General features: G+C 44.9%; 1 protein-coding gene across 1 annotated transcript in view; it reads right to left on the reverse strand.

Annotated features, from left to right (window-relative positions):
* CDRT1 (CMT1A duplicated region transcript 1) overlaps positions 1-10,531 on the reverse strand; it is a 130,213-nt gene extending 119,682 nt beyond the window's left edge. The window contains exon 1 of the mRNA XM_029600300.1: positions 10,068-10,531. The gene's annotated coding sequence lies outside the window, so the exon portion shown is untranslated. The remainder of the gene's footprint in view (positions 1-10,067) is intronic.
* Positions 10,532-13,861: the final 3,330 nt, after the last annotated feature.

A 13,861-nucleotide genomic window follows, 5' to 3' on the forward strand; every position in this document is an offset into this window, starting at 1 on the left:
CAAATAGATAGAATCAAAATAATTTTTAAGTTCACTGCAGAGTTCAAATTCGAATAGATCTGAAGGTCCTCTGAATCAGAGCTCCTAATTCCCAATACTTGTCTTTTATCTTTTTAGTCACTTTAATTAGGCCCATGAGCCCAAATGACTCCATTTATTCCTTTGCGGTTTTAGTGCACTTCACAGCAGTCTCTCTCACTCTGCACTCTCCTTTTTTACTTGTGGGACCAGAGGGGTCCCTGGTGGTATGTTGACCTCTATTACGGAAGGCATCACTTCACATTTACTTCAGAAGCAATTCACATCCAGACACACACTTCAGGAACGGCATCAGAGTCTGTACAACCCCAGTCCTTCAGGCATAGAGGTAGATTTTAAAAACATATGCGCGCGAGTACTTTTGTTCGCGCCACTGGCGCGAACAAAAGTACATCGGATTTTATAAGATACGCGTGTAGCCGCGTGTATCTTATAAAATCCGGAGTCGGCGCGCGCAAGGGGGTGCACATTTGTGCAACTTGCGCGCGCCGAGCCCTGCGTGCGCTGCCTTTCCCTCCGAGGCCGCTCCGAAATCGGAGCGGCCTCGGAGGGAACTTTCTTTCTACCCCCCCCCACACATTCCCTTCCCTTCCCCTTCCTAACCCCCCCCCCCTACCTATATCGGAAAAGTTACTACTGCCTCCGGGCAGTAGTAACTTATGCACGCCGGCGCGGCAGGCCCCGACACAGGCCGCTGTGTCAGGGCACTCGGCCATGCCCCCGGACCGCCCACACGCCCCCGGACATGCCCCCGATCCCTAACCGCGCCCCTGGCTACGCCCCCAACTGCCCCTTTTTGCAAGCCCTGGGACTTACCTGCGTCCCAGGGCTTGCGCGCGCCGCCGAGCCTATGCAAAATACGTACGTACACCTTTGAAAATCTACCCCATAGTGTCAGTTCCCAGCACTGTGATAAAATAACAGGCTGCAACCCCCCCCCTCCCCCCCAAGGTCCAGCCAGCCCTCTCCAACACAGTTCCTGTGAGCAAGTCCATACAGAAACCTCTTTCCCTTGCAGTACTCAGTACTCACTGTTCATATTCAGCTCACATCCAGCTTTCAAAGTCAGAAGCAGCTCTTGGGACAGTGCACCCCCAATCTGTCGGAGCATAGTGCTAGTCCTGAATCCTGCACTGAAATAACCAGCCAGCACTTCCAACACAGTCTCTGCATCCAAAATCCAAACTCCAAACTTTGTCTTAGTAAGTAAGAACTCGTAATCCTCATCTCCTTCTGTTCCGCCTCAGGGTAGTTGGAAACCCCAGGGAAAAGTGAGCAGTTCTTATTGATTCACACCAAATCACTCCCCTGGAGGCTGCATTTTTACAAATTGAATTTCCCAAAATTCCCACATTCTACATTCTCCCAAAAATACACAAAACTTTAATTAGTCCTCCTGGACGTCCTATTGTCTCTGGCATAGGATCGGTTTTGGAACCTCTATCACAATTTGTGGACAATTTTTTACAACCTTTGGTTAGTACAAGCCGGTCCTATGTCCGAGATTCCAATCACTTCATTAACATTTTGGAAAATAGCTCTCCTCCTTCGAATGCATGTTTTTTTGGTCACTTTAGACATTATATCCCTTTATTCTAATATTCCCCAAGAAGAAGCTTTGATGTTAATTGAGGATATTTGAATCATCGTCTGGGTCCCTGTCGTATTTCTTCACCCTTTTTGCTCTCTTTCACACGGTTAGCTCTCACCAGGAGCTATTTTCAATTCCAGAGCACTATATATATATATATATATATATATATATATATATATATATATAAACATTTCTATACCGTCGCTAAGTTATAACCATCACAACGGTTTACAAATTATATCAACAAATAAAAGGGACTGCCATGGGGGCCACCATGGCACCCAGTTTATCCTGTCTGTACGTAAATAATTTGAGGAGGATTTCATCTATCCCTCCTCATGGTCATCTTTCATTTTCTCCTGGCATCGGTACATAGATGACATTTTTTTGATTTGGACAGGGACGGATATCCAATTTTTCCTATTCCTGGATTGGCTCAATAGCTGCAGTGAGCATTTAAAGTTTAATTTTTCTATTGATCCAAGTACAATTGGATGTACAAGTTGTTATTCAAGATGGGTTTTTCACCACATCTATTTTTCGCAAACACATGGACCATAACACACTGCTAAGGTTTGATAGCCATCATCCAACTGCCTTAAGGATGAATATTCCGGCTGGTTAACTACTCAGACTTTGACATCTCTGCTCTTCACGGGCAGACTTTATATTCAAGGCTAAGCAGATGTTGTTTAGGTTCAGGGAGAGAGGCTACCCCCAATGTGTCCTCCATAGAGCATTTAAAAGAGCTCTTTATGTAAATCGGGAATTTTTATTTATCCCTCAGGTCCGAACATCCGATACATGCATTCATTTTCAAGTTAATATGGATAAATTATTTGTGTTAGATTTAATGGGTTCCTTAGGACAGTGGTCTCCAACCCTGTCCTGGGGGCCCACCAGCCAGTCGGATTTTCAGGATAGCCACAATGAATATGCATGACAGAAAATTTGCATGCACTGCCTCCATGACATGCAAATTTTCTCTCATGCATATTCATTGTGGCTATCCTGAAAACCCGACTGGCTGGTGGGACCCCAGGACAGGGTTGGGGACCACTGCCTTAGGGGATTCTTAGTAAGGGTTCTTTCCTTTAACATGGGCAGGTGATGGCATCAGATAGTACTTAGGGTTGTTTATTCCCAGAGACATAGCTCGAGGCTTTAACCTAAATGTGGACCCTTTCATGAATGTTATCTATTCGATAGTTAGCAGCATTTTCTAGCCTTCTTCTATGGCAGAATTCAGTTGATTAAAATGGTTATTTCTTCAAAATAGTTGTATATGCTCCAACATTTACTGATCTTTTCGGCTAGGAAGGAGGGCCTGAGATTACAAAAAGTAATGTCTTCTTTTAGTTGGAAAGGTAAAAAGCCAAGGATGCAGATCCAAAAGTTGCAAATGAAGACAATGGATGGGGGGTTAAATTTACCAGATCTTATGACATATAGAATAGATTGGATTGAAAATATTTCTGAAGTTTCAGACATAATGGTTGAAGCTGTCTTGGTGTTTCTACGTCAACTAACTTATGTTTTACAAGCAAAAGCTTTAGATTGACCCCAATGGTGAAAAATTCAATATTGTTTGGCCCAGTGCATAGAGGGAATGGGCAAGAAAACAATATGGTCTTTCCCCATGGATTTTCACTTATTTGCCAATTAGAGGTAACAGAATGTTTTTCCAGGGCAGGAGAACAATTTTTTTTAGGAGATTGGAAGCCAAAGGATTGCGTTTCATAGGTGGTTGTTTTGGGGGACCAGGAGTCAGGTTGTAGGGCCTCCCTTTTGGAGTTTTTGGTTTGGGGGCAGCCACTAGGATGGGGTAGGGGGGATGGTCAGGGTGGGAGTGGGGATGCTGGTTGGGGGGTCCGGGTTTTGCAACTTGGGGTGGTATGGGGAGTGTGGGGACATGGGATGGGCAATCTGGGGTTGGTGAGTCCAGACAGCATCACGATGTGGGTGAGAGGTCAAAGATGGGTGGGACTGAGGGTGCTGGTTCTGGTGCTTGCCCTGGTTCTGTGGTTTCAGGTGCAGCGGTGCCTGATGGTCCAAAGACATCTCAGCATGAGGTGTGGAGACAGCAGTCAAAGGATGGAAGAGTGGAGTTGCGTCAAGAGGCGGTTGACCAAGAGGAGTATTCAGAGATGGCAACAGCAGCCAGTGGATCTGGTCAGCATGTGGACAGGCCCCCGGATGGTGAGTCGGATAAAGGGGATGTTTCGGAGAATCTGAGGTGGAAGGGGAAGATAGTTCTTCTTCTTCTTCATCGTCCTCGTCATCAGAGATTTAGTCTAGGCCGAGTCATAGGGTAGTTGGTCATGGAGGCCCAGCGCATGACTTGGGGTGTGCGGTGGAGCCTTTTATGGAATTGTGGGAGGGGTTCCGAGAAGACTTAGGAAGAAAATTAGGAGGCGCCATTATATTGATATATTTAAGCTTTTGGAGAGTTGGTGGGGGGTTAAAAAGGGAAAGAAGGGGGGGGGAAGAAGGAAAAGGGGAATAAGGGGTCTAGGAAGCTTGTTAATTGGATTCACTGATTTTTGCATTTGGCCAGTGTGGTAGGGCACTTTGATTCATCTCAATATGGGGCTTTATTGGTTTATGCTGATAATATTTTCGGTAGGATACTGGGTCAAATATTTCTGTATAGATAATATTTTCGGGGTATTTAGAGATTACGAGGGTTGGGCTTGGTTAAATTATGATGAGTTGTTTTGGGATAAGATGGAAGGGAATCATTTTATGACATGGGGTTCTCAGGATATTAGTTTGTAGCTGATACAGATGACAAATAAAGGGCAAGGTGGGGGATCAAAAGTAGGTGGGAGGAAGAGCAGTTATGTTTCTTTTGTAAATCATTAACTGGGGGAAAGGGAGGGGGCGGGGTTAGGTTTCAGGCAGGCAGTTCAGATGTTTGTTGCATTTTAACAAAATGTCTTGTCTCTTTCCTGCTCATTATGCAGGGGGGCACAGTCAGCGACTAAATGCGTCAAGCACTCTGGTGGTGGTGGGGTATCAGGAGCTAAGCTGTTAGGTGTTATTTCAGGTCACCCTGACAACAGTTCGTTTGGCGGCAATGCTGAAGTGGTTGGTGTGTTATCCGAATCAGTTGGCGATGGACATGATGAGGGAGGATTGTTATTTGGGGGGGGGGGGGGGGGATTTTGGATTCCCTATGAGATGCCGGGGAAAGAGGGCTTAGTGAAAAAATGTGAGGTCTGCAAGCCATTTGGTGAAGAGTGATAAGTTAGAGGGTGAATTGAGTTTGAAACATGTAGTGGGGTCATTCGTTTCACCGCCTTTTGAAAATATGTATTTGTCTCCATTGGCGGTGGTTCCAAAGAAGGAGGTTGGCAAGTTTAGGTTAATTATGAATTTATCCTTTCCATTTGGGAATTCTATTAATTATTTTATTCCTAAGGCAAGGTGTTCAGTACACTATGCATCATTTAATGAAGCGGTATCATTGATAAGAAGTACGGGTTATTGGGAATCCCAGCCACGGGTGGCCGCGGCCAGGTCCCCCCATTACTGGAAGGTGTTTCTCCCATGCCGCGGGCTGTCCCGGCCATCCCAAGGTCACAGGGAGGCCTCCTCATGGGGTTCTCCCCATGAGGGAGACGCCGCTGACTTCCTTGGGTTGCTTTGCCCACTAGGTGCTCGCGCGCCCGACAGCCCCGAATTTAAAGGGGCCACGGTGGGAAACCTTGGCCCGGCCCCTTTCTCCATGTCACTGCTCTGCCACTATTTAAAGGCTGCACCAGACCCCAATGCTTTGCCTTGGCAATAGGTCGCCTCCTTGGAGCTTCGAGTTGCTGTTTCCCGCTGTTCCTGACTCCGTGCCTGATACCTGCTGACTCCGCTCCTGTTCCCAGTTGGTTCCTGCTTCCTGCCTTCCTGCCTACTCTGCTCCCACGCCTGTGTTCTGGTCCCCGCTTGCTGGCTTCTTCGACTTGACTTCGGCTTCGTTTCCTGGCTTACTCCACATCTGCTGCCCTTGACCCTTGGCTTGCTCTTCACTTCTCCACGTCTGCTGCCCGCCTTGAACCTCTGGACCGCCATTGACTCTTCTTGATTGCTGCCTGCCACGGCTCAGACTGTGCTCACCACTCCTCTCACCTCCAGGAGACCTTCTCCTAAGTCCTGCCAGCCCTGGCACCCAAGGGCTCAACCTGCAGGGAATGAGGGCTGGTATAGGCGAAGGTCCTGTCAGGTCTCCTGGTCCTGATCCACCTCCCGGCTACGAGTACCACTGCAGGCCTTCCTTCAGTGGTTCTCTCACTTTAGCCGGCCCAAGGGTCCACGTTCTCAACACGGGTAGGGGTGCTCTCATGGCAAAAGCAGACATAGAGTCGGCTTATTCATCCAAGTTGTTTTCCATTGTTGGGTTTTACTTTTCAGGGTAGGTATTTTGTGGATCGTTGTTTACCAATAGGATGTGCAGTGTCTTCTGCTTTGTTTGAGACATTTAGTACATTTGTGCAATGGGAGACAGTGCAGTCCATGGTATTTCATCCATATTGCATTATTTGGATGATTTTTTGTTTGTGGATCCGGTGCAGTTGATGGTGTGTGCTGATTTGCTAGGTGGGTTTTTGGAGGTGGCCGGTGCATTTAGGATTCTCATTGCTAAGCAGAAAATGGAAGGTCTGGTGGGGAGACTTACCTTTTTAGGGCTTGAACTAAAAAGTTAAGTCAGATGCTATGGTATCGAGGTTACCAGTTGAAAAAGTGCAGAAATTGCCGGAATTGGCACGGTTAGTTGGTTCTACTAAGAAAGTGACATTGAAGGTGATACAGTCTTTAATTGAGTCTTTGAATTTTGTGTTTAGGGTGATCCTGATGGGACAGGCTTTTATAAGGTGGATGTCTGTTCTACGGCAGGGATCCTGAGTCAGCATCATTTTATTTGGGTTTCTAAGAGGGTTAGGGAGGAGTTGAAGGTTTGGGAGACATTTTTTTGAATCCTTTAATGGGGTGTGTATTATGCAGCAGGAGTTGGTATCCAAAAGGGATTTGGAATTGCATTCGGATGTGGCAGGGGCATGTAGATTCAGGGTGTATTGGCAAGAGGAATGGTGTGCAGACAACTGGCCTCAGTTGTGTGTGGAGAACGGCATTACAAGGAACATAACTTTCTTGGAGATGTTTCCCATAGTGGTGGCTTTAGTTTTGTGGGGTCACTGCCTAAGGGGCAGGAAGGATGTGTTTTGGTGTGACGGTCATGGGGTGGTGGAAGTTATAAATCATCAGTTGGCAAAATGTTGCAGGGTATCTGTATTGTTGCTGGAATTGGTGTTGTTATGTTTGAGTTGAAATGTTTCAGCTACTGCCAAGCATGTTCCTGGGGTGGACAACTCAATGGCAGATGATCTTTCTCATTTTAAGTGGGATGTCTTTCAGAGACTGGCCCCGCAAGCAGATGCGATTGGAGCAGAGGTCCCAGAATATCTTTGGAAATTTGGCCTAAAGGAGCATGGAACATGATTCAGACTTTAGTTGCATCAAGAACATGGGTATCATACATGCTATGATGCTAGTCAGAGGTGCTGTGTCCTGTTTTTTGAGTGCTGAAGGGTAATGTGGGGGGCCTGTTTCTGAATCTACAATCTTACAGTATATTTTGTGGGCTAAACAGGTGGGGTATTCATTGGCATCAGTGAGAATGTGTCTGGTGGATTTTTCATTTTTTCAAAAGATTTTAGGTTGGGGTAATCTGATGGGTAGTTTTGCAGTCAAGTGAGTTTTAAGAGGGTGGGCTGGGGGAGTAGTTAAGGATAAATGGAGGCCGATTCAATACGAGGAATTGCTGGTTATTTTGCAGTATTTGTTGGAGGTCTGTTGATTGGAATTTGAAGTGGTGTTGTTTTGGATTGCGTTTTCATTTGCCTTTTTTGGAGCTTTGCATGTGGGAATCTAGGGTGTGCCCAGGGACTCGGGGGTTGCTGTTGGCAAATGAATCTGTTTTTGAGGATTAGGGATGTGAATCGTTTTCTGACAATTTAAAATATCGTCCGATATATTTTAAATCGTCAAAAAATCGTTAGGGCCACGATACAATACCAATTCCCCCGATTTATCGTTAAAAAATCGTAAATCGGGGGAAGGGGGAGGGCAGGAAAACCGGCACACTAACACCCCCTAAAACCCACCCCCGACCCTTTAAATTAAATCCCCCACCCTCCCGAACCCCCCCCCAATGCTTTAAATTACCTGGGGATCCGGCGGCTGAAGACAACACGATTCTATTGAGGGGGCCGTTCCGGACCGCCGCCGTTCTGGACCACCGCCGGATCCCCAGGTAATTTAAAGCATTGGGGGGGGGGGTTCGGGAGGGTGGGGGATTTAATTTAAAGGGTCGGGGTGGGTTTTAGGGGGGTTTAGTGTGCCGGCTCACGATTTTAACAATTTTTCACGATAGTTTACACACCCAAACGGCAATAATACGATTCCCTCCCCCTCCCAGCCGAAATCGATCGTTAAGACGATCGAGGACACGATTCACATCTCTATTGAGGATCATGTTTTGTTTAGAATACACAGATCTAAGGTAGATCAGGGAGACAAGGGTCATACTATTACTTTGAGAAGGGTAAGTCACTCCTAGATGTATCTGGTCAGATGTACGCAGGCCTTTTTGCAAATCAGACCAGTGGTAGAGGGGCATTTTTTGGTGCATGAGGATAGGTCTACAGTATTGCGTTATCAGTTTGCAAGTGTATTGAGGTTGATGATAGCTCATTTGCGGTGGGATGTGAGTATGTATGTAAGTTGCATTCTTTTAGGATTGGTGCAGCAACTAGTGCTGCGGAGGCGGATCTGTCAGATGATCAGATTTGTGATATTGGGAGGTGATGTTCTAAGGTTTTTGCATCATACGTGAGACATGAATTTTAGGAAGTGCCTGTTGCAATGGATAAGAGGATTTGGTGTTGCTTTAATGTTTTGTTTTTTATGTTTTTTAGAGCTGCGGGATGGTGGAATCAATTATGGATGTGCCTTGGTCATGGGCCACTTATTTGTTCATTGGGCATATTGCAGGGCTATGCAGCACCTGTATGGAGTGGATCTGGGACTAGCAGCATCTGAAAATTGAGTACATTGGTTTGGGGAGCATGGGATGCATTGGGATTGGATGGTGACTATACTGCAGAGATTGTTGACGATTCCCCCAAACTGGAGGTTTGGGGGAAATGATTTGGGGTATGGAATTTGTGGGTGCTGCCAGGAAGGATCTGAGTGTTGTTATGAATGTTATGCTGGCAACTCAATTTAGATGGTTGGACATAATTATGTTTTAAGTTGAGGGAGCAGTCTCTTTGGAAGAAGGGTATTAAGAAGGTCAGTCATCAGGTTGGGGGTTGGTTGGAGAATCAAGGAGGGTTTAGGATTAAGTACGAGTGGGTGGGGGATAATTGTTCTGGCCTGTATCAGTCAGATGGGGTGCATTTATCAGATATTGGGATTGATCTTTTTAACAACTCTATCAGGGAGGCTTTAGAGAGGTTTCTCATTTAGAGAGTGGCCGCAGTGGGGGAACAAGGTCCACTGATAAGGCCTTGTTTGGGTGGGTATCCCGAGCTTAAGGTTTGGTCATTGTTAACTTTCAGGCTTTGTCATGTGGGGGTCATGGCAGGGCAGGTGTTTGGTGCATTTTTTCAAGAGAGAAAGGGGGAGTGGGGGATAGAAGGGAATGACCATTGTCCCGCCTTCTCCATGTTATGCACCCAGGAAGACAGCACTGTGCTTCCCACCTCTCTCCCCCGCCTGCGTTAAAATGCACTTGACAGTCATTGGCTGGGCTACTTCTGATTGGGGTTTTAAAATCTTAAATTCTTTCAAGAGTCGCTCTGCTGAACTCATACCCTCAACCTTATTGTATATCAAAAGCTTATAAAACCAATATTATCTTAACACATTTATCAATAGCTCCTGTATTTATTCAGTCTGGCAGAAGCTATTTTTTCATGCTCTCGTGTGTACGCATTGATCTGAATGTTCTTCTCTAGTAATTCTGCCTTTAATGCAACAAAGGTTTTTTTTTTTTAATTTTTTGGAGCAGATACATGAAATGAATCCTTATTAATAATGAACATGTTAAAGGAATTCATTTTCTATGTGCCAAATTGGAAATACAGCAATGCCTTAAATTGTTTTTATTAAGCACCAGAGAAAAACACGGAGAGCACCCAAGCACAGAAGTACATAAAATAAAATAGTTTGTTTCCATCCAGTACCAGCATTTCCTCCCCCTAACTCCCCTTAACTAACTCCACAGTATGGAAGTGCATAATGCTATTTAATTTTTTTTTGTTAAAAAAAGAAAGTAACATTGCAAAAAGCAAATTATGAAATTAAGAAGATTCAATGAATTGGGCTACACCCCTTAAAATTCATCTCATTCCAATTTGGCAGCATTTTCTCTCCTTACCTCAGACACTTTCCCCGTAACACCTGCACTTCTATTTCTACCATAGCAAAGGGAACTCACAGTTTCACCTCTAACCCGGTTTCTCTTGCAACTGTTTTCAGCTTTCTGACATGAGTTCAGCGTACACCAGAAGACACCAGTTTATCCCTGAACAGAAGAAACCTTAAAAATTCAAGACCTGCATCATTCCTCCTGGTAAATATTAACATGGGGGGTGGGGAAGGAAGAAAGAACAAGCCACATGGAGTGACTGCTCTTGGCCTTTCTAGTGTGGTTCCTACCTGACTATATATTTGTTGTTGAAAAGCAAGTGTTATTGCTGCTACTGAAGTTGAAACACCAGTAAATTATATGGCTATTTGCAATCAGGCCGATTCAATAAGCTCCGCGAGAGAGCTGGCGCTCCGAGGCGAGCACCCACTCTCCCACCGCACGCCCAGGCACCTCTCCTGGGCGCGTGATTCAGTATTTAAATTAGGGCCCGTGCTAATAAGGAGGTGGCGGAAGCGGTGGCTGTCAGCGGGTCTGACAACCAATGCTTAATTTTACCAGCATTGGTTGTCAAACCTGCTGATAGCCACGGGTTCAGAAAATGGATGTCGGCAAAATTGAGCGTCCGTTTTCCAACCCGCAGGTAGATTTTTTTTTTTTTTTTAAAGAAGTTTCTTTTTTTAAAATTTTGGGGGCCTCCGACTTAATGTCGCTGTGATATTAAATCAGAGAGTGTACAGAAAAGCAGTTTTTTCTGCTTTTCTGTACACTTGTCTGGTGCTGTCTGAAATTAACGCCTGCTTTGGGCAGGCGTTAATTTCTGAGAGTAAAATGTGCAGCTTGTCGCACATTTTACTTTCTGTATTTCGGGTGAGTAACTAATAGGCTCATCAACACGCATTTGCAAGTGATGAGCGCTATTAGTTTCGGCGGGGTTGGCCGCGCATTTTCCACGCGCTATTACCCCTTACTGTATAAGGGGTAATAATAGTGCGTCTAAAACGCGCGGTCAAAGAGGGGCTAAATGGTGCGCTCGACTAAGCGTACCGTTCTGTATTGGCCTGAATGTATTCTTACTGCATGCGGCTTGATTCTGCCAAATTTGGGAGGCACAGAAGTGTGCAAAAATCAGGAAGTTCCTGCTGCTATCCTATCACCCACTCTTTCTTTTTGTTCCTCATAACAAAAAGCCTTCCTCCCCTGTGGTTTCCTACTGCCCTCTTGTAGTCTTCAGCCCTCCTGTCACTATACTTGCCTTATTCTCTTCACCATCACTGCGCCCATTCATAAGGAGCAGCCTAGGGGTTATAGCATTAGGCTATGTACACAGAAACCAATGTTCAAATCCCATTCCCTCTATGACACTTCCTATGATGTTGGGCAAATCATTTTATCTCCTATTGCTGCTTTCCTTAGATTGTAAGCTTTTGAAGGCAGGGACTTGTAAAGGCAAGCTAGGTATCCAAGTTATTAATTATTTGAGAACACTCACACACACTCCTTCTCAATGTTCTTATCTCAAAATCCCCCAAGCACATTCACTCCTCACCAGAAGCAGGAATACTGTACACATGCCAGCATCTGGAAAGAAGGAGAACATCAAATGTCTGCAAATAAATAAATCTGCATCAACATATACAGAAAAGCAAAGTAAAATACATTTCAAAGCTAGATACAAGCTTGCCACCTTCCTGTATATTGCACATGGAACACTGATAGAATTGCTTGTGTTGCCTTAGCCATCAGAATTCACATCTGTACAGCAATGTAGACAGTACCACACACACACTGGAGTCACAGGTACAAAGCTAAGTATATTGCAAGGTTCATGATCAGGGATTCTGTTTTATTGGGTGAAAAGGCATGCAGATGGCTGGACTAGTTGGGAGAGGGGAAAGAGCTATTAAATAGAGGAAAAGACCTGGGTTCTTTGATGTCAACGGATCTGCTGTAATGGGAGTTGGGGAGGTATGTAGTCTGCCAGACTTTTGTGGATGTAAGCCTTGATCAGATTATTGAGGTGCAAAAAAAAGAAAGATATATAGATAATCAGGGCTGGTGAATCCATTAGGCAAACTAGAGAACCTAGGATGCCAGAATTTTGGGGATGGCAAAATCCCACCATCATGAGGCCTAGAGGGGAGAGCCAATACTGTCAAAGAAGGGAGTGCTGTGCTGGACCTGCCGCTAATAAGTAAATTGGGGAAGACTGAAGGTTCACCTAAGGCGCCAAATATTCTTGCACTGACCCTAACACCCCACCCAAATATTGGATAAGAGCAATCCATTCAAGAGTTGCAGTTCAGTAGAAGCCCTGAAGCTTGGCCTTTTGGATTCATAAATCTCACAGTCTTAAAATTTGTCTTCAGGGAGAATCACCCCAAGTGAGTCACCTGAGTCTTTCAGTCACCTCTGAAATCAAGACCAGCCTCCCTGAGTGAAGGGCTTTCCATTCTGAGCTCAAGCCTTGCAGGATCACTACCAGGGAACTTGGCATTTCTTCTTGAGCAGGAAACTGCAGGGCCATCCTTGGCACAATCAGTGCAATGTGTGTGTACACTGACCACCTGGGTCCAGACCATAAGTGAGTCATCTATTTTTATCAGCTTGTTTCAAAGTATTTTGGGAATTTCGCAATGTGAACAGGAAACAGGAGCTAAAAAAAAACAAGTCTGGATGTCCTATTTCACATGAACTGGTCACCTTGTGTTGTACTAGTTGCTGCCTAATCCAAGGCTCTCATACAGAGTTAAAACCAGTGCGAACCTGTGTAATGAGGCATCAAACCAGTAAATTCAGAGAGAAGACCAGAAAGTTACTGCATTTAGAAATGATAAAGATCATCAACTCTTCAGTATGTGTTGTTGACTCTGATGTTGTATAAATCACAAGTAAATGATAAATCTGAGACTTGGCAGTGGTTTCTGGAAGCAGGCAAAGAAAGAGAAAGAAGCAGTGGCACAATTGTATTGATCAGGAATGAGAGTGGGTGTTAATACAGTGGGATGCTATTGATGTGCACTCTGTTCAGTAAATTTCCCAAACTGGATAATCATGTGGCAGACACAGGGCCATAGTTCATCTTAGCCTGGAGGTTTTGTTGCCTGAAAATGCACCAGGCCTTCCGAAATTAACAGGGCAGATACTATTGACTTTCTAAATTTGTATTTCATTCTTTCAGCATTTAAGGTCTTGGCCCTGCTGACAACTCAGTGGCCAGACATAGGGTACACATGTATCAGTTTCCAGAGTAAGCCATATTCTGTGGCCCCTGGCCAAGGACTATTGCTCTGATAGCTGGGCTATGTGTATGGGGGGGGGGGGGGGGGGGGAGAAGGCAAAAAGCTATTAAAACAGGGGAAAATACACGGGTAGTTGCTAACGAAGGCCTGTGATGTCGTAACCAAACAGAGGCTGGTTCTATTACAGCAGGAAGCACAGAGGAACAGAAGAAAGCTAGCAGATGAAAAAAGAAAATAATTATATTTATAAAAAAAAGTTTAGTGTTTTATTATTTTGATATCCAACAAGAGAGCACTTTTAGTTTTGGCTATGTGGATTTTTATTACCTGTAAGGGTTCATTTTATATGGAGAAATTACTACTTACCTGATAATTTCTAGAGATGAGCTTCATTTTTTTCTACCGGGTCGTTTTTTGAGTCGGACGCTTCGGGGTAAAGTTTGCTTTTCCTCGATTAGTTTTTCAAAAAACGAACAAAAACTAAACTGGGAAAAACGAAACGGGCCCCGAAAAACGACGTGGGAAAACGAAACTCAAAAAATCCCACCCCAAGCATTAAAA

Source organism: Rhinatrema bivittatum, chromosome 4, assembly GCF_901001135.1.
Source record: "Rhinatrema bivittatum chromosome 4, aRhiBiv1.1, whole genome shotgun sequence".
In the NCBI taxonomy this organism is placed as follows: domain Eukaryota; kingdom Metazoa; phylum Chordata; class Amphibia; order Gymnophiona; family Rhinatrematidae; genus Rhinatrema; species Rhinatrema bivittatum.